The sequence below is a fragment of the Protopterus annectens genome, chromosome 3.part0 (genome assembly GCF_019279795.1).
Source record: "Protopterus annectens isolate FY-2018-M chromosome 3.part0, PAN1.0, whole genome shotgun sequence".
In the NCBI taxonomy this organism is placed as follows: domain Eukaryota; kingdom Metazoa; phylum Chordata; order Ceratodontiformes; family Protopteridae; genus Protopterus; species Protopterus annectens.
This window is the reverse complement of record NC_056731.1, coordinates 1,021,237,211-1,021,250,136: the sequence shown is the minus strand read 5'-3', so window position 1 is coordinate 1,021,250,136 and position 12,926 is coordinate 1,021,237,211. Positions and strand designations below refer to the sequence as shown.

Sequence of the window (12,926 nt, the reverse complement as noted above, 5' to 3'; positions counted from 1 at the left end):
TGCCATACAAAGCACCATCCAACACTGCTGAGGAGGCATACAATAGAGCACACATTGCAACTAGAAACTCCATGGAGCATGTGTTTGGCACGCTGAAAGCCAGATTCAGATGTCTGGACACATTTTGGATGCACTGCAGTACACACTTGAAAAGGCATCAAAGATGATTATGGTGTGAGCCATGCTTCAGAATGTGTTAACAACCATGTATGGAGGTTGGCCTGTAACAGGTGTAGCTGAATTTGTGACCTAACACAAGAACCCCAAATGTCTGAAGATTACATATCAAAGCTGCCTGAGGAAGATCTGGACGACACAGGACAGAGAAGCACACATGTGCAATGGAGGATGCAACCACAAGTCCTTGCTTAGGCAACATTGCAGTGTCTGACACACACCCTTAAGCCTTGGCAAGCCACAGGTATAGAAGTATCTGAAGTAATCAGTGATTTTCATGTCTTGCCCCACAGCAATAGCACAGATCACATAGTTGTACACAGTGAGCATCATACATAACATAATCGTAGCATATAATAGTATTAAAATATACAAAACAGTAATTAGAAGAACCGTCAAATCAGGCCACAAGCAAGGCAAGCTTGCACACAGAGTCAAACTGGTGCATGTGTCAATGGCAGACAGCAAAGGAAATTGTGATGTAAACCCCATCCCTATCATCCACTATGAAATCATGAAACATGAAGGCAGATCATCACATATTGCATTAGTGTTGTCAGCATCACTATTAACATATGTCATTGCAAAAGGTGGCCTAATTATCAACAAGGGAATGTAGTCATTTAGGTTACTAAAACTAACATAATCCTGTGGCATCAGACCTCACAACCACATATGGATGTAATTATCAGTAGTTTGAAGTGTTCATTGCCACCATGGTGTCAGAATGCCACTACAGGACACACACTGGATCAACTCACAGTGTTACTGTATAGCAGTTTAGGGTCCCCATGCTGGCAGCTCACACTTGGCCCTGACTACCCCTACCACATATGGAAACACTTGGCCCATGTTGCTCTAGAGAGGAACTTGAGGTGGTGACCCCAGCATGTGAAGACACATTTTGGGAAGGAACATGACTGCAAGTTAACTGTCTGGTTGTGAGTGCTGGCCTTACAGTGGATTGGCCAATGGTAGATGTGTGTGGATGTTGCAGCACATACATCAATGTCTCATGGATAAGTGTTGGGCTAATGACAGGGATCAAGCTTCTCCCACATGGTAATCATCTTAGCATAGTCAGGGCACACACCACCCAGTTTGTACTATGGCACTGCTGTAACAAGGCTTTCAATGGTACATGCCAAAGATAACATGCTGGTGTGCAACATGATCTGTGGCACAGTCACGTGCATGAATCTCAGATCCATGGTATCACTGGAAACATTTGTTTGCCTTTATGAGAAGAAAAAAAAACATCTGGCATGCACCCATGCTCACCAGCTACATGTCAAGATGTCATGCTTCAGTCAGTATCACTCTGTTCTGAGGAAGAGTTAACATCACAAAGAGACTCAACATGGGACAGTGGTGCACAGGCATCATCCTATCTAACACCTGATGTCCCCACATCATCAGAATGGCTGGACATGTTTTCCTCCATGTCACAGACTACAACCTGACCCACACAGCTGTCATCATCTGGGCCAGACTGTATCAGTAAATTTATGCCCTGTGTGCCACAGGCTATATTAGCACAGTGAGACATATCACATCCCACCTCAGGATCAGGTTATGGGCTACTGAAGGAGGCAGGTAGTGGACATGCAACAAAAAGAGATAGAAGACACAGCTCAGTTACACTGATAGTAATTACATGGTGCAGCTCAGTATGTACATATGGGGCAAATATAGAAGTTAAGATGTACCAGGAGGTTGTGTCCAGGCATGGCTCGTGGAACCTATATAACATGGAGAAGACATTTATGCTACATTTGCAACATATATGACATTTGGGAGTAAGACCAAAACATGTAACATGTCCTCATGGAAATCCAGCATCGGAGGTGAGGGCTGAAATGCAATTGTTATAGGGAAACAAAGGCAACCACACATTATTAGTAAGCACTTAGTCACCATCAAGTGCCATTCTTCAGAAGTATAACATGCAGTAAGTAATATATACATATACCCGTTTGTTGAGGTTGATGTGCATATGGCCATTTTCCTCAGTAGGTGTAGAAGGACACAGTATTAATGGAGGGGACCAATAGGAGTTTCAACATTGGCATGTATAAAAATACCAATTTCATAATTCCTGTGTGGTGAGTTTCTCATCTGTCATGCTATGCATGCTATAGTAGAAAACAAACAAAGCACAACATGTTTGTATGTAAAACAGTCATGAGTGCAGACAGAGGTGCATGATGACATACAAACCTCACTAACAGGATGTGGAAACACTCACATGATATACAGCACACCTATTGTACACATGTATCTGTGTATGGAAAACAGTGACATGAATATCATACATCACAAGTGTGGCACACATTGCTGCATCTTATAAAAATGGGGGAAAACATACCTGGTCTTTCTGTAGATATACCTGCATGGCCCATGTCTTGTGATGATGTATTTGTAGATAACAATGGCAGGGATACATCAACATGTCAGTATACACCACTGTCACAACAGTCGGCAAAAGCAATAACAGCTATTCATCACAGTAACAGTATATGGAGGTACTCACCTGACATGTGCTTCTGCTGTGCAGACATGGATGGACCTGTGCAAATGAATAAAGACTACCTTACACATGTTGCTGGAAGTGTTATGCATGTACCCCATTTGCATTATAACATGTCATTACACTTACTTTGGTTAACATCAGGATGTGTTCTTCCATGTTCACAGCTCAGTTCTGCTGCTGGAACAAGGAACACTACATGAATATGTGCAAAACAATGATATGTGGAGTGTATACAACAATGTTCAGAAAAGTACAACATACATGTACATCCTGGAACACTTGCTTCTGTAGCTCTACCAGGTATGTGTTGACTGGAAGTTGTATGCAGGAACACCAGGAACATGTTATCTCATCTGGGAAAGTCAATGGCAGGCCACTGACAGTGACATTCCTCAAACTTTTATATTGGTATATCCAGTTGGCTTCCCAAAGGATCATGTCAAAGCAGCATTGCCAACAGGCCTCCATGTTGGTCAGGTCTGTCTACACTTCATTCCTCCATACAGTTTTTCCCATCCATTCAGGGAGACTAAGTCCATGTGGGTCCAGAGCATCAGTGATGATGTAATTTTCTCAGGGAAAGAAATTGTCACCTTCACTTTATTTTGTCATTTGAAAGACAGTGATATGAACATGGTATAATTTGCACTGGGGCCCACATATGGACATGACATTGTTGCAAGCATATGTCAATTTACCTGCTCTCCATTCATGTACAATGCAAAGCTATATTAAATAGAACATGACTGATGTGAAAACAACTTCTAAATATGTAACAACATCATCAGTTGTGATATCTTTAGAAGTCATATGTGGAATCTGAACACATTGCACTGGAAATCACAACAATGATAGGACAACCATGCAACCATTGTGCTACATACACAGTACAATATAAATGGACCTCGCACATTAATATGCACATGATAACATAATGGCTACGTGTTAACCAATAATGCTGAGTGGATGGCATACACAATCACAGTCAGTGAGATAAGTTGTAATAACGTAAGTTACTGCCAGCATATGGTATGCATCATGGAGTTATAAAGAAAACTTGTAGAAAGCAAGCAGTCATATTAATACAAACTGTTATCCACAAATACCTACATATGAACACATTAAACACTGAGCAGGCAATGCCATCCGCATTCTGTCTTCATGTGATGAAATGCACTAACAACCATTGCTATATTATTATTATTATTATTATTCTTATTACTATCATTATTATTATTATGATAAGAAAGCATCTGTACAGTGGCCATTGTACAGGTTACAGAAACCTTCAGAAAACCTTATTTTCTGTAGGCATAGCACAGAGAGTACAAGGGAGCCAGACATAAACACAGATATGTTGTAATTCTGGCACTATATTTAATGGATGTATAACTAAACACCAGTGAATACTATATCAATATATAATTGTTGATATCAGTGAATATCGATTAACATGCAACATACATATACACTTGGAACAGGTCAATTTCTTTAACTATACCACATAATGTACAGGGTCACCAACAATACATGCAGATGGATTGTCAGTCCATCTGCATGTACTATTCTCTGGCATCATTCCATTTTTTCTGCACAAGTGCATATGCGGCATTCCTGCTAGTCAGTAATACAGATGTTCCCACCTATATGCAAATTGGTCAGTCCTACGCCCCTCCAGTATGTCACAGACATTTTACATTGCAGAAAATTTTGCTAGAGAAGTGATAATCAATATGTATAAATAGAATCATAAGGAGTAATAATAACATAGAACTGTAATAAGAACAATATATCCCACCACAGCCATGTTAGCAGGTGCCACATTACCACTGAAGTTACTGTAAGTCAGGAATTACTTAAAAAAAGACTAGCTATGTTCACACAGCTTTTAAGTACCATTTGTACCAGGAGGTCACAATAGATCCCAGGTTCATTATCATTCACCATTTTGGAATCCCATTTACACACAGTCACGTAAGTTCTTAAAATTAAGTGCATTAATCAATAGCTCAGCATAAAGGAATGTGCCCTGTGCAAATACTCAGAAGTTATTTTGAAACAGGATCATGTATAATGTGTACATTACGCTCCAATGATCTGATAGCATCCTAAAAGGGCAACCTTTAAAATGTGATTTTGATACATTTACTGTTCATACCATTGCTATCTGCGTACTGAGTGGGACCTCAGTGAGTAGTTTTTTAAAGGCCTTTTTCCTGACCTGCATCAATGAGATGGCTACTGCAAGGAGGCTATAGCATGTACATGCACTGAACTAGACTGACGAACAAATGACCTGGATGTTCACCATCTATGCCAGACTTGAGCAATGTATGCAAGCATAGGGAGGAAATTCACAAAGATTGACATGGATTGTAAGGGAGCACTGATGATGCACAAGGATCTTCAGGACTGGAGTGCAGGTTCACCACTGCTATGATAACCTACATTAGAGAATGCAGAGGATCTTTTCCAGAGGGTCACTAAGGTGAGGACACAGCTGCGTATGTCTATAGTGAGTGTCATAATACTCACTTTAATCATGCACTCCTATGGACATCACACATACAGCTGTGACCTATATTCCTAAAAATTCTTTTTAGAGTCATGACTTAACTGTTCTGTCACTTAGCTCAGCTGGTTAAACAATAAGACAAGGTGAATGCTCCTCCCCTATGTATGGGTTCCATTTTCATGGCATTTTTTTTCCTTTAATGGTGTTTGTTTTGTACATGCTATTGAACATAAGACCAACATTTGTTTGGCAACTTATACATCATCCATCATGGGCACGTTTCACTGGCAACTTATACAGTACATCATCCATCATGGGCACGTTTCACTGGAAACTTATACAGTACATCATTTTTACATCCAGCATGGCTATATTTCACTGATGTCTATAGTGCCTAGGCCATGGACTACTATGCATTTCTCCATTATCCGCAATAATTTATGACCATCACAAAGTATATTTCTGTATGTGTAAATACTGAGTCATACAGACCTGTATTACTCCTCTCTACTTTAGAAAATGCACAGTGTTGTTAAATACATGTTTGTTGTACATATTAATGTTAGAGCGCTGCAGGTCAGTATGTCTAACAGATGTTGGACATTATAAAACTTAATGCAATCTGTCTGTTACACATCTTGATTCTGTATGGAGCATAATAAACACCCATGGTGCTTAGGTGTTGGATGGGTGTATATTTGTCTGTTATCCACAGGAATATGGACATCACCAACAGCAGTTTGTTATTAGGGAAAGTATTATGCTATCTCTTAGCTCAACCTGTTAGTCAAAGAGACCAATGTACATATAATACAGATACATGTGAGTTTGAATCCATGTACGGGGGTAGCTTAGAATACATTTTTATCTGTCTGCCTTAACATTTTTGAAACTGAATGTACAGATACCTGCTTGTTCATGTATACAGTTAGTTTGTACATGTTTATGCGTATAACGTTCATTTAGGTTCATAGGTGTATACTAGGCTAATGTCCCTGGAGCCTTTACAAGTCTAGCCCCCCCCAAAAAAAAAATTGCCCAGATACAGTGCCACCTGATATTAGTTCACAGTGCCCATATACAGTAGTGCAGCTGGAATGATCCCTAGATTGAACTTTCTGTTACCCATCCACTCGTCAAGATTTCTCTTGAAGAGGGCCAATGAGGGTCTCTGCTTGACATGAATGGGAAGCTTATTCCAGAGTATGGGCAGTCTTTGGGAGATGAACCTGTCCCTCCAGCATGTTCTGTTAATTGTGGTAATAAGGTTGTGATCTCTGGAGCATGTGGCGCGGGGATTTGGATTTATTTAGGTGTAGAATTTCAAGTAGGGCTTGGGTGTACACGGCTTTGTAAGTCAAGCAGAGATCACCTCTAAGTAGACGATAAGAGACTGGGAACAGCTGAAGTTTCTTGAGTCTGTCCATGTAGGATATGTGTTTAAGGCCTAGGATACTTTTTGTGAGGTACTTTTGTGGCCTCTCCAGCTGTTGTAGATGTCTGGTCAGGTGCATGCCAAATGGGGCATTATATTTGATGATTGGTCTAATGAGAGATGACTAGAGAGAGATGATGACCTCTTTCTTCCTGGATGTGAAACCTTTGGTTATAAGATGTGCCACGTAGAAGGACTTTCTGACCACAGTAGCAATGTGGTGGTCGAAGGTGAGGTGGCTGTTGACCTGGGTGCCCAGATCCCTTATGGATCCTTTAGTCTTCAGTGGGCTCCCATCAATGTGGTAATTCATGGGAACTGACTTTTTTTCAAAGGGGATGATAATACATTTTTTGGCATTAAGCTTCAGGCCATGGTTCCCACACTGGTCATTGGTCTCAGAGAGGCCCTTTTGTAGGATGTCTGTGTCACTTGGAGAGTTAGTAATGACTCCTATCTTTGATTCATCAGTGAATTTGGTCAGCCAGAATCCTTCTGTGTTGGCCTGGACTTCTGACAAGTAGATTCCAAACAGTAGAGGGCTCAGGACCGAGCCCTGTGAGATGCCACTCATGACTCATCAACAGTCTGACATAGAATCCGCAACTTTCACTCTGTGGGTCCTATCTGTGAGCCAATTTGCAACTAATCTAGTGATGTAAGGATTGATGAAGAGTTTGGTGAGTTTATCAATGATACCTGAGTGGGGAATGACATAAAAAGCCTTGGCCAGGTCAAGGTATGCTGTATGTACTGCCTTACCCTCATCCACAGCCTTGGTGACTGCCTCGAAGAAGTCAACCAGGTTCAGCAGGCAGGATCTCCCCTTGACAAAGCCAAACAGTGTGGGGTCAAGAGTTTGGAGATTGCCTATATCTTTGTTAAGCAAGTCCATGATGATGCCCTCCATAGCTTTGCATACAAGGCTTGTCAGGCTAATGAGGTGATAGTTCCCTGGGTTTGTAGTTGCTCCTCCTTTATGGAGTGGGATGACTGTAGAAATACGCCATTCATTAGGGTCATTACCTGAGGTAAGGCTGTGACTGAACAGGGCACACAGATGTGGTGCCAGTTCATTTTGTAGCTTATGTAGGATGCAGCCAGGGATATCATCAGGTCTCATGGATGCTGTATTCTTGGCTTTGGACAATGCAGCTTTTATCTGTGTCACAGAAATGGTGGGTACCATGCTTTCATCTGGTATTGTGATAGGACCCTTGGGGGGGGGATAAAGTTGGCACTGAATCTGTCAGCCAGCATGTTAGCTATATCTGTTGGCCCAGTATAGGAGGTGCCATTGTGGAAATCTCTGAGTAAATCTGGGTATAACTTTAAGGTTTCTGATATAGCTATAGATGGCTTTGTGGTTGTTTTTGTTGTCAGCCACAATTCTGCCTATTAGCTGCCTTTAGAGGATTTGATAAGGGATCTTAGCTTTTTGTTGATACTGATAAGGGAGGTTTTCAGTCCTGTGACTTCATTTTTTTCAGCAACAGTTTCTTCCTTCTGTTATACAGTTTATTGGTGGCTGGGGACCACCAGATTGGCTTCCTTTTTGTGGAGGAGAGTGTCTTAGGTCTATTTGTAATCCATGCATTTGTGTACATGCTCATAGAGTGCATTGGTGTATGATTTGGCAGTCATGCAGCTATTTTACATTGGCATGGATGTCGAGAAGTTAACCACTTCTGCTTTTAGAAGCCCAACGTTGGATTTAGAGAAGCTTTTCAGGGTGTTCACCTTAGCAGGGGTGTAGGTGAGATGGAGATTTCCATGGTGATCAGTTTGTGATCAGATTTAGCCAGGGAGGAACTGACTATAAGTGTGGAGTAATGGGCTCCCATGTTGCTGATAACCAGGTTGAGGATGTTGCTTCCTCTAGTGGGAGTCAGAATGAGCTGGTCCAGGGCATTGGAATTGATAAATTCCAGAAAGAATTGGGCCTGTACATTGGTACTTGAATAGTTTTCCCAGTTGCTGGAAGGGTAGTTGAAGTCACCTAGTATGAGAGTACTGGGTTGGACCTTGATATATTCCAGGGTGCTTAGGAAGCTGGCATGTGAGTCTAGGAGCATGTTTGTGGGTCTGTAGCAGGCTATGACTTTTATCGCCATCTTACCCACAACTTCATTATCCATACATTTTCTGTAAACAACATAGCTATGTCAAGATAGCTGTATGTGTAAGGTTTTGACCACAGAGGTATACTTCACCTGTACACTTAGAGCATAGCTCTCAACCAATCAGGAACACATCTCAACATAATCAGGGACTAATCCAGAAATACTCAATGACAATCAGGATTACATTTTCATTGTTACTACAATTAATGTGTGACAGTGTCAGGGTACAGGAATGTGAATTAATGTACATTTGCCAATGTTAAGGTAGGATATACCTCCATTTATTGTCGTTATTTATTATGTGCAATTCATCACCTTTCTCCTACTGTTATTAGGAGAGAGTGAGAGGGGCAGATCTACACTCTAACTCAAAATCAGGTACATTCCCTAATATCAGAGACATTTGCAAGGTATGATTTGGTATGTAACAATAAATTATTTTTAGATATTTCCTGTCCTTCTACCTAATCTACATTTTAATCTATAAGATACTGGTGATGAAGTCCTGTGTATTGGTCTGTTAAGTGCAGCTACATGTTCTATTGCAGTGACTGTGACTCTGGGATATGAAATGTTACTGTTGTGTATTTTTGTTGTAACCAGTGGCAGTTAGGCTTGCATGATTTAGCTTACAAATGCACAGCACATTGGGCATGTTGAACTGTAGTTTACCAGTCTTGTAATGTGAAGTCCTGACCCATGTTTTTACTCCTTCCTTGCACAGTCATACCTTTGAGTTGTGTAACTACAGTTAACTCCATACCACTGCAGCCAGGATATATTAGCTAGGCAGGTAGGTGAAACAGGTATTGTGTGAATATAATTGAGTCATAGGTTGGAATTTCATGTCTTAGATTTTGTGCTCAGTACTCCTCCACTGTGTAAAATATTGTGTGGCACAGCAATAGATGATTAGGCAAAATCTGTAATAGTATCCCATGTCAAGACTAATAAACATGTACTGCTGATTGTATTTCACTAGTATTTTATACATACCTAGTCTGTGCTATCATACATATATTGTATCTTTTGCAGATGATAAAGACTGTGCCAGGAATTGGGCATTGTGCATCAAGTGAATGCACAGGCCGGAGGAACAGTGGAGGGAGAGAGGTATGTTAGACATTTTCATGTTATTTTTACCTAGAATAGATCATAACATTGTTGCAGGAGTTGTTTGGTTTATAACCCTATACATGCTTTTATTAATGCAAGTCTACCCAGCTGCGCCTTTCTGCAAGGAAATGTTTCCTGTGCTTACCAATGTATATTTTATTAAAAAGTGTACATTTAAGCTAGGAGCAGGGCATGAATGATGAGGGTAATGTTTATGATTTCACGTCAAAACCTAGATGACAGTTCTATGTAATTGTTACAGTGCTTTCGCCTGTGATGTTTCACATATGCATTAATTGTGGTGTTACTGTTGTTTGTTCATCAGGTAGTGGTAAACCTGTAGGTCAGACAGTGGTGCTCAAAGACTATTCTGTTGCACATAGCCTGAGTTTTCTAATACTGAATGGATTCCTGCTGTCTCAGCATTCCAATTGCTGTTGGCAGACTATGTCTGGCATGTACTTCAGTTCAACATGGCTAGCACTTCTACCTACAAGACTGGGGATTTTTTTTTACAACACACTTGTATCTTGTGTTTAGGAATTGTGCACAAATCTACTAATTTTCTTCATTAGTTTGCCTTTTACATGCTCGCTGATCATCATACAGTGTTTGCATTTTGCAGGTACATACATAGGAATCCCTAAAGATGATGTAGTGCAAGGATGCATTAGTTAATGGATGGTAATGTGTGTTATAACATAATCTAAGGGTTTATATGTTGCATGCTGTAACTGAGATTATGATTGTCTAGTTCTTCTATGATGTTGTATTGCATTCCAACTATTTTATATTGGTGTATCAGACAGTTGCATTGTATATCTCATTTGCATATATTTTTATGCTTTCCACTGATTTTTCATCTTACTATATTTTCATAATACCCAAGTGTTATTTGGGAGCTGTTAACATGACTCATTACTAAGCAGTGAGTGATTCAGATACTGACACCTTGACACCTTGATATAAATCTGTGAGGCACACTTACAACAAAGTAGTGATATCCTCTTAGACTATCTGCTTGACAATGTAGTCAGGCATATGGTAAGTGTTCCCCACTACAGGCTGCAGTTATAGTGTTAAGTTGGCATTTTCAATGTGGTTTTACAGTGTAGTACTTGTTTTGTAATGTAGTCTCATGTCAGTGTCGCATGCCACATTGTTAGGGTGTGCTTATTATGATATATATGTGCGCTGGATTTGCACATTTGTTTGTTATGCATAATGATGACTAGTTATTAATTGGTCAGGTAATGGCAGAATTTCCACAGAAAAGGTAAGTAATGCATGCCATGTCATGCACTGGAGTAACCTCTTGGCCTTCTATGATGGATACAGTGGCCCATACATGGGTTTCTATTAACATCATCCATACATATTGGTAATAGGACATTGGGAATGTGTTGTGTGCATGACTGTCCTCCTGCTAGCCTCACTTGTTTTTATTATACACCATATACATACTACTTATAGGCCATATAATCTGAAAAGTAGGTTTTAATAACATCTGTAAATTATTTTGATAACCCTGGTGTCTCATATGCAGGGATCATGATGATGGTTTAGAAAGACAGTCTGTTACATTATGTGCACATCAATTTGTGGTTCATGACAGCCATGTTTTGCACAGGAATGTATGGACTGTTAGAGAAGTGGTTTTCATCAATATGGTTTGCATTCATGCCTTTCACCATCTATGGTGGTAGATTTGCATTTTGGCATACCTTAGTGTAATGTGTCATGATGAATATTTTCCATGTGTGAATCGTGTCACAGTGGCTATGTTATGTAATCACATGGTTGCTGGAATAATTCTTTCTTGTTATGTGTTTCATCTCAACAGATCATGGGATCCATGGCTGCTCTCCTAGCAGAAGCCAGAGATGAGAATATGTGAGACCACTGCTTGAGTACTCATAGACTGAGGATGATAGCCATAATGGGGTTGATGATGACAGTGAGGACAGATCTGGACCTGCACATCCCATCATTCCAGCAGCACCCTGCAGGAGATGTCGACCACCAGCAAAGGCACACAATTTTGTGAACCAGTTCAGGGAGGTTATGAGTGATATCTTTTGGACTCAGATGAGGGACCTGATGTGGACTTTTTTCCATGACATTGTGAAGGCCATCAGTGAATAATTTAGGGAACTACCCTACAAGATCATTTGTGATGTTCTGCTCTGTCAGTGTGGGCCCTCAGGACTGTATGTATTGTCTGTGTGATCCACCTGTGTACTGCCGCCACCATGGTATATACCATATGAACAATTGTATTGTATAGGCACACTTGTCCATGCATAGCATATTGTTGTCATGCTTAGGTGATACACATCCAATGGTACAATGCAGATGTCATGTGGCATTTTGTATTATGTTGCACCTGGAACATGCCAAAAATTATGCCATTAAAAATACACTACTCTTGTCTATGTCCACGAAATGCTGTTATTGATGCATATATTGCTCCATGAGCGTAGGTGTTCTGCTTCTTACATCTGTCTTTCTGTGTGTACTTCTATGTATGCGGTGCAGCATATTGTTGTTATAGCCAGCACTCTGTGGCCCGGTATGTCACATTTATGAATTTTGCAGTTAATATCCACTGTATACTTGTGTGGGATTTACAGCAACAAGCAAACAGCATTTTCCCTACAGTTCACACATAACACAGTGAGGTGAATAAGTTGGTTGCCATGTCATGTCTGTTCATCAACATGACATGTCTTTGCCCATGTACATTCTATGACACTGGTATGTTATACTGCCACACTGGTATACTGGCTTTGTGTGTGGCATGTATTGGCCATGATAGTGCCATGTTATGTGATATTACTGTGGCTGCTGTATATGGGCAGTCCTTCCTTCCATGCTGTATTGACTGTCACTGTGCCATTCATGTATGCACCATGGAACTTCTACTTTATATATAAACATTCCAGAAAGTCTTCTTTTACCTTCTGTTATATTACAACATGCATAGATTCATTTACATACATAACCATACTTTGGCAATTGGCATCA

At 40.4% G+C, this 12,926-nt stretch overlaps 1 long non-coding RNA gene across 2 annotated transcripts in view; it reads left to right on the top strand.

Moving 5' to 3' along the window:
* Positions 1-12,330, top strand: part of LOC122797292 — a 166,164-nt gene extending 153,834 nt beyond the window's left edge. Inside the window, exons 4-5 of one of the 2 annotated variants that reach the window (XR_006364051.1) lie at positions 9,819-9,896; positions 11,743-12,330. This is a non-coding gene — a long non-coding RNA (uncharacterized LOC122797292). The remainder of the gene's footprint in view (positions 1-9,818; positions 9,897-11,742) is intronic. The other variant, XR_006364052.1, reaches the window with a different exon arrangement.
* The last annotated feature ends 596 nt before the right edge of the window (positions 12,331-12,926 follow it).